Source organism: Cheilinus undulatus, linkage group 3 (assembly GCF_018320785.1).
Source record: "Cheilinus undulatus linkage group 3, ASM1832078v1, whole genome shotgun sequence".
In the NCBI taxonomy this organism is placed as follows: Eukaryota; Metazoa; Chordata; class Actinopteri; order Labriformes; family Labridae; genus Cheilinus; species Cheilinus undulatus.
This window is the reverse complement of record NC_054867.1, coordinates 14,542,250-14,561,185: the sequence shown is the minus strand read 5'-3', so window position 1 is coordinate 14,561,185 and position 18,936 is coordinate 14,542,250. Positions and strand designations below refer to the sequence as shown.

The window sequence follows — 18,936 nt, the reverse complement described above, 5'->3', positions numbered from 1 at the left end:
TTTCACACATCCATCTGGGAAAGCTTCAATAGGAAATGTTTGAGAAAAGGCAGAGGCTTTGAAAAAAATTCGAAGTATGATTGGGTGAACGTTCTGTCTGTCACATCTCTACGGGCCAATCAGAGCAACAAAACACATGATGTAGCCGCTATCAAGCTGTGCGTGTGCAGCTACTGAGGATTATTGCGAAACATGGCAACTATAGACATGTAAGTACTCGACTTTTGTCATTTTTGAAAAGACAACAACTCACTGCTGTTCTTTTTTCTTCTTTAAATGAAGAAATGTTGACAAGTTCTGATAAAACCGGTGCTTTAGCAGCATCCACACTAATATCTTCCTCCATAACTGCACGAGCTCTTGCTGCTGCTGCTTGTTTAAGTCATGACTCTGTTGCGCCTGAAAGTACTACCCCTCATCGCTGATTGGTCCTGTCACTTTCTAACCGGACCCAAACGATTCAGATGGGAGCTTAACAAGATGGATTTGCCAGTAAAAAACAAGGAAATGGGCGTGTCTATCTGCTTTGCAAGGTTAAGCTAGTGATGCATAATGTAACAGGAAAATGTTACAAAAACTCACAATGTAAATAACTGGTCAATCATACAACAAAATGCTGCACCTTTTGTGTTTGTCACAATGCAGAGCAAGCAATATTTTCTCCTAATAATGATATCATTGTATTACATTATAGAGGTAATCATAAAGTAATGTTTCAGTGTTCAGTAACTACATCATGTCATGCTCAACCTACCCCACAAAGCTATGCACACGTCTGTTAATCTATTAATTATTAATAATCAAGTTTTTGATTTATTTTAAAAACAATAACAAAACCTTCAAATGATAAATTCAACAACACCATCCAGGCTTCAGCTTTTCAATTCCTACCTGCTGCCATTTCAATGTGTTTTTTCTAAACTTCTTCTTTTTTTTTTGCCTGAGTATCTCACAATTTTCAAGACACACAAGTACTTTAAAATTAAAGACTGTTGTTATTTTCATACTTTGAACACTTGGCTCAGTCTTAGACAACTCAAAACATTGCTTTTATGGTAGCATTCCTCTATGCAGAAATCCCTACTTGCCCCCCAAGGGGAGTTCTCCACTGCTGCGTCTGACCCACTATTTGAGAACCACTGTGTGCAACACACCTAAGCCTATCAGACTGTTCCAGCACAAGGTAAAAAGTAACATCACTGGGAAGCAGATTCTCCTCAGAGTGAAAAAAGGAATACGAAGCAGACAAAAGATACCCACTAAAAAACAGTTAGAGGTAAGACTGAGTTGTTAATCCCTCCACCCAAACCTCTTTGTGTAGGAAGCAGTGCTTTAAAACGATGAAGCTGTCAACAATTGGCCAAAAAATTGGAGAGAGCTTGGCAGGGGAAAAAATCAAATTCTTTAGAGCAACATAAAACATTTAAACTAATGCTGGGTTTACACCAAATGACGTTCCAAGTGATTTCAAAGTTGCTGACAAAACTCCAAAGTCAGAAAAGTCAGAATAAAATCATGAGAGTCTTGCTCGTTTGCAGCACACACCCATGATCTCAGTCGCAAGGTGTAAAGTGGTCACTGAACTCTCGATCTGAGCAGTTTTAAGGCAGTCTTTCTGCAGTCTTGGCATCACGTAACGTAAAACGTGTTTCATATTTTCATTGGGAAATAATCTCTTAAGGAATCTTATCTAGTGTTGTAGTTAATGACACAAAGTCAAAGTAAAATCTTGGTATGAAAACTGGCAAACTGTCTTTAGTTGTGAGAGGTTCCCAGATTTTAGTCTTTAAAACATTTTAGCAAAATCCTCTGGTGTAAGGCCAGCATTAGACAACAAAACCTCTGACTATCTTTTAAGCATCTATGCTACTTTGTCACTTCTTAAAACCCTGACAGAGGCAACTCTTGGGCTTTCCACCACAAAATACTGTGCACAAACAAGACATGCTCTCTGCATATGGATAATTATTAAGCCAAATCAATACAGCTTTGCACACACACATGGCATGGAGTCAGGGTGAATGATTGCATGTTTACCTTTTGCTATGGGTTTGCTTATTCTAAGCAATCTTTAGCTCCAGCGGTGGTCAAACAGCCGCCTGACCCTGTGGACATGAAACAGAGAAATATTCAGAGTAATAAATGAAATCCATCCTTTAAAACATGGGCTCTGTCATCAGCATTCAGACTTACAAAAAAAAGTTGCACAGTTGACTCTGTTAGCTCTGGATAGAGTTCTTAGAAATCATCATAGAAATCAAGCCTCTGCATTCTTTTGCTTGTTTGATCTTCTGTGTTTGTCTGAGGCCATGCCGGCCGATGTTCTGTCCTCTGCCGCTAAAGGCCAACAGCCACTATTCTGTTTAGAGCAGGCTCTTTTCTTCTCTCCATCCGTTAACCACAAATAAACCCAGTCATGATAACAAATGAACAACGGAGCTGCCAGAAGTGAGTGAATGACTTATTTGCAAGACAAAAAACGTCCATGTCGCTGACCATAGATGCCCTTCTTCCCCTCCCACAGTGACAAACCCGGTACACGTGTACCTGCTCAGCTCAATCCCCCCCCCCCCCCGATCTGCATCCATGCAGCTTTTCTCTCGACCCGGGAAATGAAAGATAAAAAAACGAGAGGAAACAAAATCATGTTTTTATGGTAAACTGAGGAGGAACTGTGGAGCAATACCTCATGTGCATTTAAATAAAAGCTTTAAAGCATATCCAGAAAGAGAAAGATAAGAATACCTCTCCTACTGTTCTTTTGCTATTTATATTTGACAGTCAAAACTGCGGCCATGCGTTCACGCCAGTGTATCTAAAGTAGACAGATAGAAACAAAAGGTGCCACGTTGCTCAGCTTCAACAATAACTATGTGTTAAATGCTCTTGACGGAAACACAAGTCACCATGCAGCTGGCTCTGAGGGTTGAACAATCATCCAAAATGGACCATTCCCACACAACTATCCTATTACTGTTATTCATTACACTTCAATTAGCATATCATCAATGGAATAAATCAATGGTGAGTGGTGACAAATTAGAGATATTTTCAGTTCAAAACTACTAAACATCATTAAGTCCCATCACCTGCAAGAGCCCCGGGAGCTAAATGAGTTTACCCAACGCATAACATCCATTTAGATAAATGTTTCATCATTTTAATAATGGAAAATTTGTATTTCGGAGAAAAGGCAACAACAGGATCCTGAGAGCAGCTGTACGCCTTTTCTCCTTGTAATATAGAGCCCATCTTGTAATGCATAAGCAGATAATTGTCTCCATTTCAAACAGCACAAGGCTGTAATACTGCCATTTAGAACAGTAGGGGTGCGCAGAACGTGGGATAAGGATAAACACGTACATGCTGTTTCACCCAGTTGGGAAAAACCTAGCCCATCACACACTCCCACATTAAATTTTTAAAGAGTAGAACAACTCCTGGTTGAGATAATTAGACACCTAGGTGGTTTATATGCACGCTCAGTATGAAGCCAAAGCTAAGAATATGAATCAAAATGCAACAATTTGAAAAGACAATGGAGCCCAAGGAGCATTTTGCAAGCTTCTCTTGTAAAGTCTTGAGATAATACTTCTTGTGCAATGGGTCAAACAGAGTGGAAAATAGGACAATAAAGACTTTTGACAAAAGAATCCCATTTTAGTTGAAAGACTTGTGTGTTATAGACAGCATGACCGTTAACCAGACAATCAATGGAGGATCATATGGTCCAAATAAATGTTCCCCTTTTCTATGCAAATACCACAGGCTTCATTATAGTCACGAGCAAACAAAATGCATCAAACAACCTGTTTTCAAAGGGAAGAGGTAATCAGAAGCTTTTTTTTTTCTTTCATAATGAACTGCCGTGGTTATATCCGAGCACAAAGACTCATTTTAGGCAGCACGCGCCTGTGAAGTGTTTTTGTAAGAGGGTCAGGCTCGACAGTATAGTCTCAGGTATGTTAACAGTGTCTTTTGCTTTGTTATAAGATTGCATGCAATATAAATATCCCTCCATTGAAACAAACCCAATACTAACAAAAGGCTCGTATTCAGTGTGGACAGCTCTTCAGCTGCGCTAATGGACAAGCTTTCATCTCTCTTTACACTGCGCAGACAAAAAGCTGAGGGCCCATGAATATTTACCACTAAGTAAAGTTATTCCATTAATTACTCCAAGCACGCTTACAACTGTATCTGAGGCTACTTTCGTGGCAACTCGTTAATGAACCTTCTCGCATCATTACCATTTTAATTTATGCTCAACTCAATGGTTGTCAATAGGAGTCTGCCAGAGTTGTCTCTGCCTCCATTTGGGATGTTTTCATCACTAAGTATCAGCATCTCAGTAAATCTAGAGTTTTTATTTATCATGCCAGGCCCTAACAGCAGGTTTGGAAGAGGAAAAGTGGCACGTGTTAGCACTCCTTAAGGCTGGATGAGACATGTAAGCATTGAAATAGGAGGGTGGAGAAGAGTTGTTGTTTAGTCAGTGGTATTTATACATGCAGGGTCACTGTTGTTTGTTTTAAGGGTGAGTACAGGCAATTTACCAACTCACCGTCTACGTATGAGAGCACAGGGAAATATACAGCATGAGTCACCTTTTAACAAATGCAGCTTGCTTACTGTATGATCTGATAAGCTTCACAGGCTGACTGCACAGGGTTTCCTCCCTCCTTTCTTCTGAGCTTTTATTGAGGACAGGTTAGATGGCTTTGTCTCAAAAAGGAGGGTTGTTTCTTTTTTTTAATTTCTTTTAGCTCTGACAATCTGGATCTTGTTAGTAGCACTGAGACATCCTCTGTAAACAGGGACATTCACCTGACATGTGCAGAGAATCAAAACCCATGGAGTCAAACCCAACACAAATCCTGACCCATGTTGATGCTTTTTTTCTAAGCCCATAAAGCAAAAGTGTATAAGGTTAATGTCAGACCTCTCCAACTCCTCAGGTAACTTTAAACCACGCTTACATTTTACAGTGTGCACAGAAACGTTTTAATGTTAATACCAAGGAACTTCTAGCAATAAAGGTTCATTTACTCTATGTTCTACATTCAACCAATACATATAGACTGAGCTTTCTGTCCCTATTCTGATTTTATTTCATTCGTGTGTCCATATTTTCTCGAAGTTTGGCCAGATTCCATGTCTGTCATCAAACCCATCTTGCACAGCTCCAGTCTGAAACAATTGTGCCAACTGTGAGAACAGACCAGACCAATCAGCATCATTCAGGAAAATGAGGCAGTAGCTACAGGTGGGGTTTAGTTGTACTGGGAGAGGGTAGCAATGGCTACCACCGGTGAAGCATTTAGCTCAGAGGTAGCTATAGCATAGTGGCAGTTTTGTCAGAACTGGGCCACATTTCTTTATTAAATACAGAGCAAAGAGCCACACCAAAAGCTTCTCTTGACAGAGAAGATGTTTTGCTCTTCTCCCCACTGGCCTCAGCATGAGTTTTATCCACAGAAAAGCTCTAACATCGGTAAAATATGACTTTGGCCCTAACTGCCAAACTTACCAGAGCTGCGCATTCCTGACTACTTCATTTTGTCTTGTCAATCGGACCGGCTGGTACTGAATATGAAGGAAAGAACCTTTGACCAATCATCTCCCTAGAACTTCTTTAAAAGTCCAGCCCATCCCAAACATTCACCTTGTTGTCTTTACAACATTTCAGTGAAGGTTTTGCTATAAATTTAGAAAATAAATCGGCTCCCAAGAATTGTGCTATATTTTATTGTTGTATTAATTTTACCCTCTTACTTTATGAGCCTCCCAGCACTGGCTGCGGAGAAGCATTCCCACAGCATGATGCTGCCACCACTGTGCTTCACAGTGGGTATAGTGTGTCTGATGGCCAAAAAGCACGATTTTGGTTTCACCAGACTGAAGAACTTTCTTCCATTTGACCATGGGGTCTCCTACATGCCTTTAGTAAACTGTAGTCCAGATTTAATAAGAGCTTCCTCTTTGCCACTCTCCCATAAAGCTTTGACTGGGTAAGAACCCAGGCTATTGTTGTTGTATGCAGTGTCTCTCCCATCTCAGCTGCTGAAACTTGGAACTTCTCCAGAGTAGTCATAGGTGTCTTGATGGCCTCTCTCATTAGTCTCCTTCTTGCACTGTCACTGAGTTTGTGAGGACGGCCTGATCTAGGCAGATTTACACATGTGATTTACACACATATTCCTTACATCCTGATGGTGGATTTAACCGAACTCCGGGGGATGTTCAGTGCCTTGGAATTTATTTTGTATCCATTCATTGACTTGTACATTTCGGTAACCTTTTCTCTGAGTTGCCTGAAGTGTTCTTATGTCTTCATGGTGTAATGATAGCCAGGAATACTGATTAACTGTTGACTGAACCCTCCAGACAGACAGACTGGTGTCTTTATACTACAATCACTGAGACAAATTCTTTGTAGAAATCTGTTTTCACTTTGGCATCAAAGATGTGTTTTTTTTTTTTTCCAGAAAGGCCAAATTAAATTTACTATGGTTGATTTATAAAACTAATAAAAGGGTTAAACATTCAAGGGGGTGAATACTTTTTATAGGCACTGTAATTGTAAATGCTGCAATTACTGTAAATATGTAAACACCAAAGACTTTCTTGTCTCTGTACTGTATAAGGGCCCAAAGTGAGAAAAAAAAATAATAATAAAAAAAAAAAAAAAAAAAAAATTAAAAATAGCATCTCTGTTTTCTGCAGTTGTCATGGTATCTGCCACTGGTTTAAGCTCTTTCTGCCCTCCAGGCCTCAGTACTGATCACATGGCTGAAAACTATGAATTGGATACTAAAACACTACCGAACTACTATTTTACAGGCTATTCTGTGTTTTCAGGAAGTCTTACCGATCCATAAGAAAACATAATACAAGAAAACTAAAGGATCTGAAAATGTTTGTGCAATAAGGAAACAACAGGATCACAAACGATGAGTATCATACACTCATATTTTTATAACCAGCTCCCTTCCTCTGCTGGAGCTCATCAAGTTTCTATTCCATTGTTCAAGCTATTTATCAGTAGAGAACAATAACAACAGATGTAACCTGGAACTGAAGAACAGATGATGAAATGTGAGAGTGTTATTGGAGGGGCTACAGCATGAAGGGGAGGGGGGATAGCCACACAGCTCCACACACCAGATGTGAACTTTCACAAGGAGAGTTTATGTGCTCTCCGGCCACCACTTGTGCCACATGGTTTGGGCCACATGGGTTGGGCATACTCCACTCGGGCCTTGCTCATTACTTCTCCATATTAAAAAAGGGTTGAAATCAGACATGACACAGAGATGACACACATGGCTCCAGATTTGCCCTGTGGTATACTCAAAATCATGCTTTTTGTGCTAAACAAATTAAGGTCATTCAATGAGGAAAAATGTGTCTCTTTGTAGGATTACTGTAATAGCATTTCATTTACAGAAGTTTGAAAGATATTTTTGTAGCCCGAATCCCCATCATTCAAATCACAGTACACCTCAGATGACTTAATGAGATATTGTCTTTTTTTTCAGCATGCCTTACATTCACAAGGAGCCGGTTGTGAGACAGACCCATTTTGACACTGACTTCATTTACACTTGGCTTATATCAGCCACAGTCTGACAGGCAGCGGAAGGGGCTGCAGCATTAAAGCAAAGCCAGCTCTTTTTGTGCCTCGTCAAGGGTGGGAGATGTCTGCAGATAGCAGTACAAAAGATCTGCCCCTCTTTTCCACAAGAAAAGCAAAGCTTTTGTTTCATTAGCTCCAGACTAAAGCATAATTATCTCCCTATAGACCTTCACACCAACAGAATGATAAAAGTACAGAAAAGCAGTTTCTTCTTCAGTCATTAAAGTTTTTTTTAATAATGTTTTTTTTCTCATCATGCACTTTGGACATGTCTATAAATATGCAAGAGAATAATTGGAGGACAAGTGTCATTGTCAAATCGAGATTTGGACAGCAAAGTGGGATTAAGTTGTGCCAAGCTGACCTATAAAAATTCTGTTTGGATTAGCTGAGGGGCAAAGTTTCAGTCAAGCCCACATAATGAAGATTTGTTTTCTTTCCATGTGATGTAAAAAATAAAAATGACGGACGTACATGCAGGAAAACAATAAGTGAGACAGGTTAACTGGCAGGGTAGCATTGCCATAGATATATGACCTCAAGCACGTCATGCAGTCTCCATTTGCAAACATTTTTGATACAAACAGAGTCGTTTTGAAGAGCTCAGTTTCTTTAACCGTGGTGCTGTGATGGATGCCACCTTTGCAATAAGACGGTCTGGGAAATTCCACTCTCAGCTGTAATTGATATTATTAGAAAGTGGAAGCGTTTAGGAACAACAGCATCTCAGAAGACCACGCAAAATCAGAGCGAGGTCAACGACCGCTAGGGTGCATGGTGTGTAAAAGATGCTCTGTTGATTCTATAGCTGAAGAGTTCAGAACTTCCACTGGCATTAATGTAAGCACAAAGCTTCGTGGAATGGGTTTCAATGGCCGCCATGCAAGCCTCACATCCCCAAGTCCAATGTCAACCGCTGGATGGAGTGGTGTAAAGCACACTGACACTGGACTGTGCAGCAGTGGAAATGTGTTCTGTGGAGTGACGAATCACACTTCTCTGTTTGGCAGTTGGATGTACGAGTCTGGGTTTGTTCGATGCCAGGAGAACGTTACCTGCGCTGTCCCAGCTGTTAAGTTTGGTGGAGGAGGGATAGTGGTATGAGGCTGTTTTTCAGGGTTTGGGCTAGGCCCCTTTTCTCCTGTAGAGGCCAATCTTTATGCTTCAGTATAACCAAGACTTTTTGGACAATGCTATGCTTCCAATTTTGTGGCAACAGTTTGGGGAAGGCCTTTTTGCTATTCTAACATGACTGTGCCCTGGTGCACAAAGCCAGGACAATAAGGCAATAAGTTCAATGTGGAAGAACCTGACTGACTGACACAGAGCCCTGACATAAACCCCATCAAGCACCTTTAGGATGAACAGGAACAGAGATTACAAGCCGGGCCTTCTCGTCCAACATCACCGCCTGACTTCTAAATTATCTACAGAATGAATGGGCACAAATTCCCACAGAAACACTCCTAAATTCTATAGAAAGCCATCCAGGAAGAGTGAGACTGTTATAGTATCTATCTAAAGGGGGGCAACTCCATATAAAGTAGATGTGTCATTATAGTTCCTTTGGGTGTAATGGCCAGGCGACAAATTCATATAGTGTATGCATAACATTCACTGGAACTGATACAGAAATCTTTGTTTTCCACTGTAGCTCTTTTGAGGGAGGAGAGTATAATTTCACTGATGCAGTGCATAAATATAATGGGCCTTATGACACAGAAATAATCAAACTGTTAAACTATAATTGAAAATGCTAAAAATTACAGGGTTAAATGTTTAAAATGTATGTATCTCTCTCTTGTTTGCAGGCACTTGTACTGTAAAATGATAAGTTGCTTAAAGTGCATACAAAATTTTAAATGAAGATTAAAACAGAAAAAAAATAATAGCCAAAATGAAATGTCTTTCATTTGCATTAAATGGTCTTACGCATTTTTCGGGGGTATAAAGTCAGATTTTGTGATGATAAAGAGACAAAAGGTTTTTAAAAAAAGGAACTATTGAGCCAACAGCCATTTTGGTTCACTGAGACCGAGGTCCGGTTAATTAGGCAATTGTCATATTAATCAGGCCAGCTCAGCTGCTTCTCTTTCTGAAAGAGGCAGTGGACTTTACACAGCTGAGGGGATATTTGTGTGTCTGTGAACATATGTTGGTGTGTAAATGTGTGTGTTCAGCCTGAGATGTCACCCAGCCTGGGGATATGGAGTATGGTCTGTTTCTCTCACATGGTTAGAACATTAATGAGGTAGAGACTAACCAAAGAAATAAAGACGCCTGGAGGATAACCAGAGGAAAACACTCATCCTTGATGCATTCTTGTCGATGTTCATTTGAAAGAAATTTCAATAAAAATCTTTAAATATTTAAATTATTCTGGCTATCACATTCAGCATTCTCGTCTTATGTTATACAATAATATTGTTACTATTTTTATTTCTTATCTTTTTAAAGGCCAGTTTGTAGTTACAAATCAAAAGCAGCAAAGGACTGCATGTATCTTCATCTATAGGCTCACTAAGTGTTTTAGCTCTGTGATATATTTGGTGAATAAAAGATGGACGACAAAGTCACCTAGTATAGTTATTGTTATGGTGTCTTTAAATTTAGGGCATCAAGTACCAAACTAGGAAATACACAGTATGGATCAGAGGGGGGAGATGATTAACAGGACTAGCTATAAAAGCTTTGGCAAACATTAGATACCAGATCCTGCCCTATACTAAACTCTGAGCAGTACTTGATGCATTTTATGGACAATCAATTAATGTTAACTTCAAACAAACGCTAGCAAACTTAACCCTGTGGTGGCGCTGCTATTAACCCCGGGGCAGGATTGGCATTGACTGTACTCAAGCATCAGGGTATAAAAACCAATGCACTATTTTCCAAGCTTCAGAGGAAACTACGTCAAAAGGGACTGGACAGTTTAGTGCACGTCACTTATACTGCAACTTATAATGCATTGCAATGTATTCATAGTTCAGCTTTTTTTTGATAATAGCCAGTTAATATTAATCTTTACTGAAATGTTCACATTTATACTCTATATAAATAGAATTTATATTTAAAATGATAAATGGTAACCTTAAAAGCCAAAATGTACAAAAATAAGGCTAAAGATGCCAAAATAATGCACAAATTCAGCCTAAGACAACAATAGCATCATCTACATTGCTGCATCTCCATTAAATATTTCTACTGGACTGCAGCTTATTAGGATGGACCATCATTTCGAGTGATACAGCAACTTTAACTGTTATGTAAGCCAGACAAACATGGCATCAAAGCAGGGACCAGTATTCTAGCTTTGCCTGTTTACCATTAAAGGAAGGGACATATGCAGGCTCTGTGACATGAGGTGCTCACATTCCACCATGTAAAAATCACTGGGAGAGGATGGATTAAAAATGGGCCTTATCTTCAATTTACACATAACCCATTCTCCAGCTCAGTGGTTAGCCTGACATGTGAGGCTCCTTTATCATGAGTCCATTTTGAATGCTACATGCTTGCATATTTAATGGTGATGTTCATGTGGTTTACTGCAGAAAGACTTCATCCTAAAAAAGACCAAAGAATGTAAGTTATACATGTGAGATAACTGTGTGCAGATGCTTAATCCAAAGCAGTCTTGTCTCCATAATGTGCCATTGTGCATGTTTTATACTTTTTGATCATGACTATTCAGCATCCTTGCAGTCTTTGCTCTGAAACTGTACCTTTAATGCACATGGACTTGTTTGGAGCGTGTACTTGTTTGTGTGTCAAACAATTACATTTATTTTTGTATTTAAAGTTGTCTGTCTGGTAATTATTTTATCATGTTTATTATTTTTATGATTAGTAGTAGTAATAGTAGTACTAGAACAATAACAATAGAAATAAAATTAAAAATTGAGTAAGGCTGTGTGCAGAGTACCTTCTTTCCTTAAAACAAAGACAGTAGCTGTTGGAGATTATTGAGTTAATCTAAATAAAATGCTGTCTGTTAGTACCTAAAATAATAATAATAAAATTATTGATCCATAATGCCAGAACTGCAGACAAAGGCTTGGTTGTGTACTTTATTGTCCACTGCTCTGTTTCACCCTCAGTCCACCCATCCATCCCTCTCCCTTATCGTCATCCTCGCCTCACAGCAAACAGAGTTGTAAGCAAATCCTTTGAGCCATAATGTGTTTTATTGTTTTGTGTGAACATTTGAATGTTTGAGATCTAGATGTTCAAACTTTAATTTACATATACAGTTGACAGTGAGTGCAGGCAGTTAGGTTTGGGCCAAAGATGGCACATATTTGCATCTGGTTTGACACACCATCATTTGCATGATTATGTTCTTCCTTCAAACTTGTTAACAATGCAGCTTACCTATATGCAACAAATGGCCTCTGTATGTTTCAGAGTCACAGAGCTGATCATGTGAATCACCCACGTACACTGTGCTCGGGCAATTTTTGCAAAACTGATAAAACACATTTACATAGAAGTGTTAGCGGCCATGATACTTAACACACAAACACACGCTCACAAGCAGAGGGAACGGATGTATTTAAGTGTGTGTTAATGCTGCCCTCAGGGAGAAAGCTCTATTACACCCATGGATATGAACATCATAGTAAACAGATGTGGTGGTGACAGTCCCAAGCAGAGTCTGCACCTTTATTCTTTCACTTACTCTGATGATGGATTTCATGCAGTTAAACTATTTGCGTGTGGAGCCTTTGCAATCAGCAGATAAAGCTGCTTAGAATATCATCAACACGTTTCCTGTAGAAAGCTAAAGCCTGGTGCCCTCTGACATGGTCGAAGCAGTCCCTTAGTATGGAGTGAGTATCATCCATGCAGGCCTCTGCTCCTCAGTGCATTTCAAAAATGGCACTCTGCTACCAGCTTCTTTCCAACACAAAAAGACAACATAAGAGCATTCAGAATAATGTCGAAAGATGTTATTTTGTCTTGGCACACTGTGCATTTGTACTCAGACAGTGTATTAAAAAGGACATCCCCTTTGGCTGTTGTCTCTTTGGGAGCCTACCTGTCATACAGCTGATATAACGCCCTTTGAATGTAGTGTACATGTGATCAGAGCAGCAGCAAGCACCCCCTGACATAGAGACTAAGGTTGTCAAGGCAGCCTACAAACATGCCTGTCCTCCTCGAGAAAGGAAGCTGAGAGCAGCAGAGGCGCTGCCTTGTCTCATCTGCCAACAACACTCACTGCTTCACACCCTCATCACAGCAACCATGTCTGATGATATGCACAACTCCACGCCGGACGTCTGTTTTGATTTCAGCCTGCGTGACACATCTGTTGTTTGTCATCTTGTGTTGCCCGTCTCGGGCTTGCTATGCACTAGACGATGTTCAGATCTCAACTGATTTGTGAAAAACGTGGATGATCACAGACATAAGGACAGTTTCAAGTGATGTTTAACATCAGAATCCTCTAGATGACTTGGACGGACCCCCAGACCACACACCTGCAGATTGTTGTAGGGACTTTCACAGCAGTGATTCCAGAGACATGAGATGTCACAGAAACTCACAGGATCAAACATGACTTCAGAAGGAAAAAAATAGGGATAAAGATCAGCCATGTCAGCCGGGTGTCGGCACCATTGCGGTATGTCTTGCATGAGACACTGTAAAGGCATTCATTTTTTTGCCATGTGGCAAGCTGGTTCTCTTCAATATTCACCTTAGCTCAGGTCACAGTTGTGGTTATGTTTGTTGCCGTACATGTATGTAACATACCCTGGTCCGGCTAAAGGCTCATTTATGCTCAATGCATGCATGAAAGTAGATCTGTGCATTTTTAAACTTTACACCCGTCAATACCCTCATACTAGTGTGCATCAATCAGGACGCCGCTTTTACTGGATTCAGTTTATCTTTAAATCTGTTCACTCTAATTTACAAAAATCACTGGTTCCATGCAGATCTGTTTATTCCCTCAGACATATACAACACCCTCCTTTTCCGTCCCCAGAATTTCCAAAGAAATTGGTGGCAGATCATTCAATAACAAAGCTCCTTCTGACTGGAATAATCTCCCCTGTTTATTGAAAGTAATCAGCCCTCTCCCTTGCTTCATGATTTCTTTATTTTCATATCTTAAAACAACATGCTCATGCTTTTAATTTGTGCATGATGCTCCTTCAGCTTATTCGCACAGTAACACTGACTATGAATCATACAACTGTTTTTTACTACTATTGTGAACCTATCGATCATCTTTGTTACTGTTTCTAATGATTTGGTACATCTGAAGGTAGAGGAAGTGGGTGGAACTCGGGAAGCGAGCCGTTCTTCTTTGTAACATGTATCGATTGTTTGTCATGTAATTCTGTTTATATTGTTTATGTTGTATTTGTGTCCTTGGGACCCCCTCGAATTACCGCATCTCAAGGGGTTATCCTTAAATAAACTCATCAACTGTTGTGTTGGAGTGGACACTGAAAAACTAATCCACTAGAGGTCATCGTCTCTGAGCTACTCTGATGCTGCCCCAAAGCGTGAAGAAAGAATGATTCGTCCTCTGCTCAGTCAGTGTCAGATGTCGGTGTTTGTGCCAACATCATCGATATGTTTGTATTTTCTAATAACTCACTCATTATTTGTTTTTATTTCCTTAGAAAACTCAATTCAGGTCTTTTAAATGTTTCTTTTTCGTTGTGTTTTGCTACTCTGGGTTGAACAGTTGGCCGCATTGCTCAACGCTGCCCCGCGATTGGCAGAAGCATGGGCTAGAAGGGTGTATCTGCAGGCTCGCAGGCAGCAGATTCAGGACTGTAGATCTATGACCCTGCTAGTGCACATGTTTATGTGCATTTTTTGATTGCTAGCTATTGCTGTTGCTATTGCTACCATTCATGACAGCAGTGGATGACAGTCAGAGCGTAAATACTTAATGAGTTAAGTTTGATCTGTTTAAAAGAAGATACACATTTTGGAGAATCTAAGCAAAATGAGCATTGCATTGCAGCATTGAGATTGTGTAACATTATTTATAAGACAACATTACTGGTAGTAAGGGAACTAATGTCATCAGATATCAGCTAACTTTACCCTAAATAATAAATACATATCCTTGCATTTCCTTCCCTCAGGTGTCCTGAAGCATTCAGCAAGTCCTGTCTCCCACTTTTCCCCTGGTTTTGTTCTTAATGTTCTGTTTGTTTATCTGTTTACATTGATTTAGTGGAACATAAAAAAAAAAAAAAAGTCGGATAAAGAGTTTGTTTATTCAATGCAGAATCATAGACTTTTGGAAAAATAGCTTAATGTGTATTAAATAATTGAAATGTAAGGAAAATACTTAGAACATCACAAAAAGTACTTCAAATTGACTTTAAATTCTTGTGTATCAAGGCCGTGTCAACTGAAGCAAATTCTTTCATTGTAATGCCCATTCACTTCACTGGGTGGCAAATAAAAGTGTTCAAGTCTTATGATACAAGTTATTTCAGTAATTAGTGAAGTTACTGAATTGAAAGCAACTAAATTCATTGGTCAACGGACTGAACAATGTATTTAATAGAGTAAAATAAATAAAGCAGGGACAAAGATGAAAAGTATCTCTCTCATTACTCTGGCATTTTGCAAATAGAAATAATGTGGTAATCCTAACTGACCTAAAACGGGAACATTTTCATCTGATTTTATGTCAGACAGTGAGTTAAAAAGGTTTTGTTTCTTTAAACTTCTGGTTTTAATTGTATTTGCCAACATTGAAATTAATTGAACTTTTTATAGTAATTATTTACAATTTCATATTTTTTACATATCTTTGACATATGTTGTTTTGTTTTTACATAAAAGGGTGGAAATTGAAAATGCTGTATCTATCTGATTGATCAGGGAATTGGAAAAATAATCATCCTATCAATCAATTATCAAAATAATCATTTGTTGCAGCCCTCCTTCCAAAAAAGGACCACATGGAAGGTCTATGGCTGTGCAATGTAAATGCAAGTAAGAATGTCGGAAGGCTGACATTGTGATCTTTATTAAGAGTCAATTAATTGTGAGGCTCTACTCGTTCACACCATATCCTCATTAACACTGATGACGGAGGCAGCTATGACAAGTGTCCATCAGTGTTTATTTGTGACATTTACGCTATCAGCCACTCAGGAGCACAGGAGAAAAGGTCACTTAAGAGCTGAGGTTAACCCTGACCTCCCAGGTTAGGGTCACCCAACTTTCCCACTGATCCACAGCCACCCTACATGAGTCATTTGCATGAGCACCAAACACCAGCCTGTTATGTAAATTCAACGCCTCTTCAGAGGGTGGGGAAACATTTCAGAGGGCGCATTTACATTGTCAAATGACACACCACTCAGACTTTCCATTTCTTATTGCACTGTTTTTGCAGAACTTGTTGGTGAGTTACACACACTCGGCTAGTGTGTTTCATCAACAAGTCGGCGTAATAACACTGCTGAAAGACAAACCGAATGCAGGTTGGATGGTGCACAAACATGATCAAACACCGTGACTGTCATTATGACCGGTGCCATCAGACCACGAGACAACATGCAGCAGAGCTGGCACAGCAGGGAGGCACAACGCCGCTATGGAGCTCTAATATATTCAAAGAGGGATCATTTACTTAAGGCTTGCATCCAAGGATCAGTCTGGCCTTCATTAGTCTCAGTCTGACACGGATGTGAACAACATGTTGGCTTACCACATGAACACTGCTCCTCCTCCCTCCAAACCTGAATGCCCCCCCTTCCCCCCTCCCTTTTTTCAGACCTGTGCTGCAAATTCCTCTGGAAATATAACAGGCTGTTTGCATTCCAGATAGAATTTTACATGCTTGTACACTCAGGCCTTCATTAGAGACACTATCTGAGATCAGCAGCTGGGCTATTTCAAAAACACAGGTTCACATCAGCCTCCAGTCTTCCCTGGCATAATGTGGAGAAGCTCACAGGGGGAGGAGACTCTGAAACAGGACTATGAATATTAAATATATCAAACACAGGGCCCCTGTACACAAATTAACAGCTCCTGCTAGGTAATATGTAAACTCTCGAACAACATTTGCTTAAATACCTTTGCCAAATTGTCACCTCGTTAGCTATGACACAGTGTCACACACCTCTGAAACAAAGAATGATGATTGTGGTTGTGTGTGTGCTTTTTTGTCTCATTAAAGGTTGACCTGAAAACAAATTCAGCAGGGTTCCAGCTTTGGTCTTAAATGCTATATCAAGTCTCTAAAATCCTTCTCACAAATCTATTTTTTAATATTGGTAAAATATAATCAAACATGTCTGTAATGTAAATGGTGCTGTCAGAATAATGCAATAATACAGATACATTAACCATAGAAAAATAACACATTTGAAAGAATTAATGCTGATGGTCACACTCTGATTTCTCATCAAACCTGATTCATTCTTACTGACTTAATCCTTTAAAAAATTGGAAAATTTAGTAAAATTTATCAGTGAATTTTAGAAATAACCATCACATTATCGATACAATTAATCAAGAATAATTTATCACAAAAGCTGTAATTAATCATCCTCAATATATATATTTTTAACAGCTAACAGCACTTGAAATAAAAATCCACATCAATCAAAACAGAGGGTAGTATCTAGGGCTGTGTATCGGCAAGAATCTGGTGATATGATACGCATCGTGATACAGGAGTGCCAATAGGATACACTGCGCTATAATGATGGCCATAAATGCTGTAAAAGCAGTTTTTAAAATACAGCATGTGTTCATCTTCCATGGTGCAGTTAACAAAAAAGACAGCAGATGGCAGCAGTAGTAAAACTGCATAATGCAGCGTATGTCTGATGTAGTAACATGCATCACAGTTACTACCGCAAGGAGACTCGCAGGTTTCTTCAAACTCCTGGGACCCAGGGGTTGGACATGAATCATGCAGGCCATGCAATAAGAGAGGTAAAACACTGCAGCAACACCAATCTTCATCGGCGTCACTCTAATTAGCAGTTAGCGACAACAGCTAGGCTCACCGGGCTAGTCTGTGTCCTCCCAACCTGCACTGAAAAATGATGTTAAATCAACATTTCCCTCAACTTCAAAATGGGATCAGGAAATCATAAATGGCTCTTTATGCTTCATTTGCAAAGACTTGAGCCGAAAAGTGACGCTGATAATGAAGGCTTCAGACAGCTACTGAGGGAATGTGCGTGACGCTGTTTAATTCCTACTCATCCACAAAAACTGTGTGCAGTTGCAGAAGAAAAGCAAAAAAGACATTAAAAATGCAATTGGGCTAATAGTAAAATGAAACCAGAATATATAGAAAGTATGAAAACAACAGCAACAGAGAGGGACAATTTCAGTTTAAAAAGTAAAATGTTACTGTATTTGCATTTACTAATATCTCAGTGATTATAAACAGACAATTTTAATCTACTTGGATCTCTGGGATCTGAATTAAGTGTTTTTTACAGAGTAAGAATCGTTAATCTAGACCTCTATTAATATCCTTTACATTAAGGAAAAGCTGCTGTAGTAAATTCAGTGTAGGACATCGGTTATTACAACATGCTTATTACCCCAATTTAGCAGGTATCTCCATGCATATGATATCTAGTCTCTGTTATGGGAAACTGTGGGATAATACCCCTAGTAACAATCAGTATTAGCTGATCTCATTATGCATCCATGACTATAAGAGCAGGGGATCAAACCCCTGGCCTTCTGATTGAGGGAGGGATGACTCTACCCACTGAACCACAGTCCCCACAACCCACAAAATAGAACGGGAGTCCTGCTCCATCATTCCTAGCTGTGATATTCAAGGCCTGCTTTGAAAACTCAGATTTTGTCCTAATATTAATTTCTACTTTGTCATTATAAATACAGCTATAAATGCTTTACTGATGCATTGGTGAAGCATTGGTAAAAAGTTATGGATAATGTGAATCATCTGTGTGAATGATGAAACTGTTTTATAGTTGATATAAAAAATGAGTCATAAATGTGAATCTATTTGGTTAAAAGTGCTAACATAGAATAATTACACACATAATAGCTGATTTTTAAAATGATCAATACAGGATTTTTATCTGTGTGTATAAAGGATTTATGAATGAACAAAAAGTGCTGTATAAATAAGCTTTATCACTGCACGAAGGAAGCACTTACACCTTTTTTAATGCCTTACGTAGTGTGACTTAATATTAACCAGTGCTTTACTTTGACTGAACTTATGCTTAACAGTGTATGGTTTTAAAACAGTGCTGGCTCTGAAGTTTTCTTCCAGTGTGGAGCCCACCCAAGGTCATTGT

At 39.3% G+C, this 18,936-nt stretch overlaps 1 protein-coding gene across 2 annotated transcripts in view; it reads right to left on the bottom strand.

Moving 5' to 3' along the window:
• The window catches only part of foxp1b (forkhead box P1b), a 206,310-nt gene that overhangs the window by 143,847 nt on the left and 43,527 nt on the right, over window positions 1-18,936 (bottom strand). For both annotated transcript variants that reach the window (XM_041783699.1, XM_041783698.1), the window contains exon 3: window positions 2,038-2,105. The gene's annotated coding sequence lies outside the window, so the exon portion shown is untranslated. The remainder of the gene's footprint in view (window positions 1-2,037; window positions 2,106-18,936) is intronic.